This window comes from Meleagris gallopavo, chromosome 30 (assembly GCF_000146605.3).
Source record: "Meleagris gallopavo isolate NT-WF06-2002-E0010 breed Aviagen turkey brand Nicholas breeding stock chromosome 30, Turkey_5.1, whole genome shotgun sequence".
NCBI classification, from domain to species: domain Eukaryota; kingdom Metazoa; phylum Chordata; class Aves; order Galliformes; family Phasianidae; genus Meleagris; species Meleagris gallopavo.
Window position 1 is genome coordinate 161,046 of NC_015040.2, and position 6,360 is coordinate 167,405.

Genomic DNA, 6,360 nt, shown 5'->3' on the forward strand with positions numbered 1-6,360 from the left:
CCTGTCCCCGTGTGTGGCTGTGAGGCAGAAGAGGAGCAGCTCCCATCCATCCCCATGGGCTGCTCCTGCCCAGCACAGCCCTCGCTCCCTCGCTGCTTGGCGGCGATCTCTGGCTGGCACTGCCCTTCTGGTCTGCATTCCGGGTTGCTGTGACACCAAGCTCACTGTGGAACACAGCCACCACCAATGCTGTGTTCTTGTGACATGGCTGTGCCAGTTGGGGTGTGGTTCTTGGAGCTGGTGGCTGCTCCTGGTGATGTGGCCATGACATAGCAGGGCTGGTGCTGCCTGGGATGGGGCTGCTGCCTTGCGCCGTGCGTGTAATAAAGAAAGCAATGAGTTGTTCTTGAGTTGGTGCCTGTTGGTACTTAGGCCGTGTGAGCATGAAGATCACAGCCATTCCCTTTCTCCCACCCCCCACGGGAAGCCAGGCAGCAGGCGATGAGAGGGAGTTACTCCTCCCAAAATCTCTAGGGTTGCCTGGTGTTTTTGTGACCAAAATGCATGAGTTGACACTTAGCCCTTTTGTATCTTGTCTAGCTTGCATTGACAGATTAATCTAGTTTATCTAGGTACCTCTGTAGTGCCTTTCTATTCTCTGGTAGATCAGCACTCTTTCCCTGCTTCGTGTCATAAAAATGCGCACAATTATTTGCTGTCACTTGAGTTGGATATGCTAGCCCTAATGGCTCTTAATTGATTGCTTTGATATACGATCTGTTATAAATAACTGATGTGCAAGAGAGTATGTATTAATTCCTATTAATTATTTTGTCTAATCATGTGATTGTGAATATGTTAACACCATCTGCAGCTGCGTAGGTTTCATACATCCTAAAGAAATCTCTGCAGATCTGCTGGCAGACTGAAGTTGTATTCATGGAGGGTATTGACTGATTTCGGGGCTACTGAGCTCTTGGGAAGGAGCAGTAGTTGTCTTACATGTCAGTGAGCAGAAAGGCAAGGAAGTAGTGGGTTCCTGTACCCCTACATGGCCATGGGAGCTGAGTATAACCTCAGCAGGTTCTGGAAGAGGTTGGTGAGTGTCTTTCCTGGAAATGTTTAATAGAAAAGAGCTGCAGGAGCAGGTTGGTGGAATGTGCCTCAGCGGGGAGTCGAGCAGATAACCCTTTAGGCCCCCTGTTCCTCCTGGTTGGATGTGACATCCCTTCAGATCCTGAAAGCAGCCCTAGTCCTAGCTGGACTCTCCGAAACTGAACAGTGCCATGGATTGCCCTTGGATGATCTCTTGTTTTTCTTCAGTTTTCCAGGGATCAGCATGTCCAACCTGCTAGCGCAAAACCTACTGGTTAAGCACGAAACCAAGTGCACCGGACCCTGGGAAAGTCCTTGCTCATGAAGGGCCCCACAAGGACAACCACTGCAATGTCCTGCAGTACCAGAGAGGTGTTTGGCTGAGATGGAGCTGCCCAGCACTGCCAACCCCATGTGTTCTTCCACACTGCTCCAACCCACACCCCAGAGTGAGCTGTGGTGGGAGAAATCAGTGGTGCTGAGAAGAAGATGGGAAATCTGCATGGCTGAGGAAGGAAGAAGAGGAGGTGACAACTTTCTTACACAAGGGATACTCCGTGCAGTGATGGGGATGCAGGTTTATTTTTGCTCATGCTTAAGGCTTTGAAAACCAGTGCTGACACAACTACAGCCACTCAAAACATGATACCTAAATCCACTTCTCTGAGACAAAGGATTGGAATGGACTTCATCTGCAACAGGATGGACCCATCTTGGTTGCTGTGTCTTCCTGGATACCCGGAGAGCAGGATTGCCCAAAAATCTGTGTTGGGCAGGGCACGCTCAGTGGGCTCCTCTCAGTGCATGACTGCCCAGCGCCATCCATACCCCCAGCCCCAGGGAGTTAAGGACATAACAGAGTGAGGAGGCTGCAGAAGCTGCATCCCAATTCTGTTTCTTCAGCTCTGAGTGGGAGCAGAGCTGACTCCTGTCTCTGAAAGCAGAACCTCAGTAAGGAGAGCTGGGCAGATATTAAGGCAGATGAAGAAGGGAAGCTGATTCTGGAGGACTGGGCTTAGTGTCTTCTATCCTGCCCAGAGCAGAGAGCCTTGAACACTTCAATTTCCCCTACTACTGCCCCCCTGAGGCTGTTTTGTGCACTATTAGAGCACATCTGAAATCTTACTTCCAGACAGAGCATGAGCTTTATTGATCTCTGCAGGTAAAAGGCTAATAATGCCCATTCAGGAAGCGTGCCACCATCGATCTGTACCTAATCTGGCTCTGAAAGGTTGAATTGGTGCTGCTTTTCTCATGACAGCAAAGCCATTGTGGGACCTTCTGGTGGCAGTGAAATGGGAGGAGGGCAGCAGTCAGTCCAAGCACCTTAGCTGCTCAATGCTGTGGCAGAATGGGATCAGGAAGGCCCAGCTGGAACTGGACTTGGAAAGGGACACAAAAAAGAACAAGAAAGACTCCAATAGGTACATCATCCAGAAAAAGAAAGTCCAGGAGGGCATACCCCCTCAGAGAGCAACACAGGCAGGCTGCTTACAACAGACAAGGAGAAGGCTGAGGTATTCAACAACTCTTTTGCTTCAGTCTTTAATGGTGACTGTTCTACAGCCCTTAAGTGGATGGTTCAGAAAGTGGGAACTGGGGGAGCCCAGCAGTGCTCTCCCCTGCTGTACGTGAAGGTGAGGTTGGTGGCCTGAGGAACCCGAACATCCATAAGTCTGTGGGTCCCAGTGAGATGCATCCCAGAGTCCTGAGGGAATTGGTTGATGTAGCCAACTAAGTCACTCTTGATGATATTTGAAAAGTCATGGCTGCAGGTAAAGCCCCTTGTAACTGGAAAAAAGGCAACATCACACTCAATCTTAAGAAGGGTAGGAAGGATAACCCAGGGAACAATCAACCTGTCAGCCTCACTTCTGTGCCAGCGATGGAGCAGATCCTCCTGGAAGCTGTGCTAAGGCACATGGAAGAGATGAGGTAATCAGCATGGCTTCACCAAGGGCTGCTCATGCCTGACCAACCCATGGCTTTCTTTGATGGTGTCACTGTGTCAGTGGGCGAGGGAAGAACCATTGATGTAATCTCTCCGGACTTCAGTAAGTCATCTGACAGGGTCCCCCATAATATCCTTCTCTCCAAATTGGAAAGATACGGATTTGATGGGAGGACTGTTCAGTGGATGAGGAACTGGATGTGAGATCAAACCCAGCGAGTGGTGGTCAATGGCTCACTGTCTGGATGGAGATCAGGAATGAGCTGTGCCCCTCAGGGGTCAGTACTTGGACCACTGCTCTTTAACATCTTCATCAGTGACACTGACTGGGGGATCGAGTGCATTCTCAGCAGATTCTGAATGACACCAAGCTGTGGGGTGCGACTGACATGCCTAAGGGATGGGATGTCAGAGACACTCAGGCAGGCTGAGCAGTGGGCCCAGGAGAACCACACGAGGTTCAACAAATCCAAATGGAAGAAAATAAACTCATTAGCTGTGTATGTGCACTCTCTCACCCTGCTGGCCATGATGCTTTTGATGCAGTCCAGGGTATGGTTTGTTGTCTGGGCTGCGAGGGCACACTGCTAGCTCATGTCTAGCTGCCACCCACCACTACCCCCAGGTCCTTTATGGAAGGGTTGTGCTCCACCTTACATCACCCAGCTTGTACTGATAGCGGGGGTTGATATGACCCAGGCGCCTGTACTTGGACCTACTGAACCTCTTCTCCTGGGCCCACTGCTCGTGCCATTTAGTGGGCTGCGTCACATGGAGATTTCCTTTATTTCTCAGTAGTGAGATGTGTCTTGCTGGGCAGCGTAGCCCGGGCTGTTCTGGGAGCTCCGAGGTGCTCAGCGTTGTGTGCCCACACGGTGGCACTGCCTTGAAGCGATGCACAGCCACCTCCCTGAACACGTCTTGCAGCCCTGGATGAACATTTAGAGGCCTGTGCTGGATTGACACGGCGAGGCTTTGGTGGTGGGGAGCACACTGCAGGAGTGGCCCAGCAGCCGCCCCGTGTCAGATCAGATCCAGCTCCAGCTGCTCCAGAAGGGACCTGCCACTGCCACTGCTGAGCCATGAGTGATGCTCATCGTGCCTCTGGGACAGCACGCAGGGAAAGGGAAGAACTGCTGCTACAGAGAGAGAGAAGTCAGAAACTGAGAGAGAAGCAGCTCTGGATCATGGAGGAGAGACAGAGCATTATGGTCTGACCACAGCCCCATTCCCTGTGCTCCTCCCCTGTATTCCTCAAGGGGAGGAAGTAGAGAAGTGTTGGTGGGGGAAAGGCGTTTTTATTGCTTTTAGTTCTCACTGCTCTGATCTGTTAACAATATGCAATAAATTACATTAATCTCCCTTATGCTGAGTCTGTTCTCCCAGTGATGGTAATCTGCCCTCATCCCAACCCACGAGCTCTTCTCTATTGTATTTTCTCCCCCCGTTATTTTGAAGAGATACAGTAAGAAAGTGGTGTGATGGTACTGGGCTGCCAACTGATTCCAGATTTCCATATAGCCAACCAAACTGAGGTTCCCTCTGCTTTGAACTGTATGTAAATCAATTTAGCAAAAATTTTGTCCACAATTCCGCTCCTCGGTACTAGAACAAATACAAGCTTCTTCCTCACTACTCCAATTGAAAAAATGAGGTGTGATTTGAGCAGACCAGTTTGCTGCATCACAGGAGATCTGTGTTATCCAATGGACCTGTGTGAGTGAATTTGACACTAATTTCTTTGCTGGCAATGTGATGGTACAAATATCAAAACACAGAATTCCCACAAGTAGCTGGGGTAATAGATCCCTGAGCAACAGGTGGCTGAGGGCAGCTGGGATGAATTTTGCCAGAAGGCCCAAATTCTTCAGTGAAACATCTCGGGAGTCTGCAAGTGAGGAAAATGCGGAAGACGTGAGAAATTGTAGATCTGAGAAAAGCATTCAGTACTTCATGTCTGGAACACTTAACAGAGAAAATGTTTCAAATGGAGACTAAATTGGATGGAAGGCTGCTAAAGGGATATGGTGAAGGCAGCTTTTCATGTGTGGGTGGTACCAAGGACAGCTGTTTGCAAATGGCATTTGGACTGCCCTCCTGGGATCATCAGATGTTGTCATGAGTGACTGCTCTGAAGGAGCTGCTTTCCCTGCAGCATCTCTCCATCTCCCAGTATTCATCATCTCTTGTGTTATCCATCAGTATCAAGAACACAAGTCAAGAGTGTATTCCTCTTTCTGTGCTTCTACACTGCCCAGTACCAGTACCCATGACTGGGCTCAAGGCCAGAATGATTATTCAAATGTATGTAGCAGTAAAAAAACAAACGACACAACAAAAAGACTTGGTTATAACCAGGAGAAGCTGCAAGCATGAGAGCAGAGGGAGGATGCCAGGTGAAAGGAGAAAAGGAGCGAAGACAATACAAATGTGATGTGTAAAGCAGCTGCCGAAAGTCTGTGAACCTCTGAATGTTATAGAATCATAGAATCATAGAATCATTAAGGTTGGAAAAGATCTCTAAGATCATCCAATCCAACCATCCCCCTATCATCAGTATTTCCCACTAAATCATGTCCCTCAGTACAACATCTAAATGTTTCTTGAACATGTCCAGTGATGGTGACTCCACCACCTCCCTGGGCAGCTACATTGGGCCTTCAGCTGTGCCCTGGCATCGTCCTTGAGATAGGTGCTGGGAACTCCTAATCCTCCCACCTCTGCTGTCCCAACCCACAAGAACTGTTGGGAGCATCTGCTGTAGAAACAGAGCAGTGTCCTCCCAACCAACCTGTATCCTTTCCATCAAATGACAAGTTTGTCCCACTTTACCCTCACCTATTGCCACGAGGCGAGCTTACACACCAGCTGATGCTACTGCCATCCTTTGGACCCTCTTAGATAAAGGATTCTCCTGGATTTGGCCAGCTCAGCAACAGCATCAGGAATTTCACCAGGAATACCTGAGTGTGGTTCTCCATCACGGCTGTGCAGGTGGTGAGTAGCTTGAAGTCTGCCTGCTTAGGAAGAGATGAGACCCTGCCAAGGCTTGCTGATCAAGCTGACTAGCCTTTCACAGAATCACAGAATTGTAGGGGTTGGAAGGGACCTCTAGAGATCATCGAAACCAACCCCCTGCCAAAGCAGGTTCCCTACACCAGGTCGCACAGGTAGGCGTCCAGGCGAGACTTGAGTATCTCCAGAGAAGGAGACTCCACAACCCCCCTGTGCAGCCTGTTCCAGTGCTCCGTCACCTCACCGTGAAGAAGTTCTTACGCACATTCGTGCGAAACTTCCTGTGCTGCAGCTGATGTCCGTTTCCCCTCGTCCTGTCTCCTCGTACCACTGAAAAGAGACTGGCCTCACCACTATGG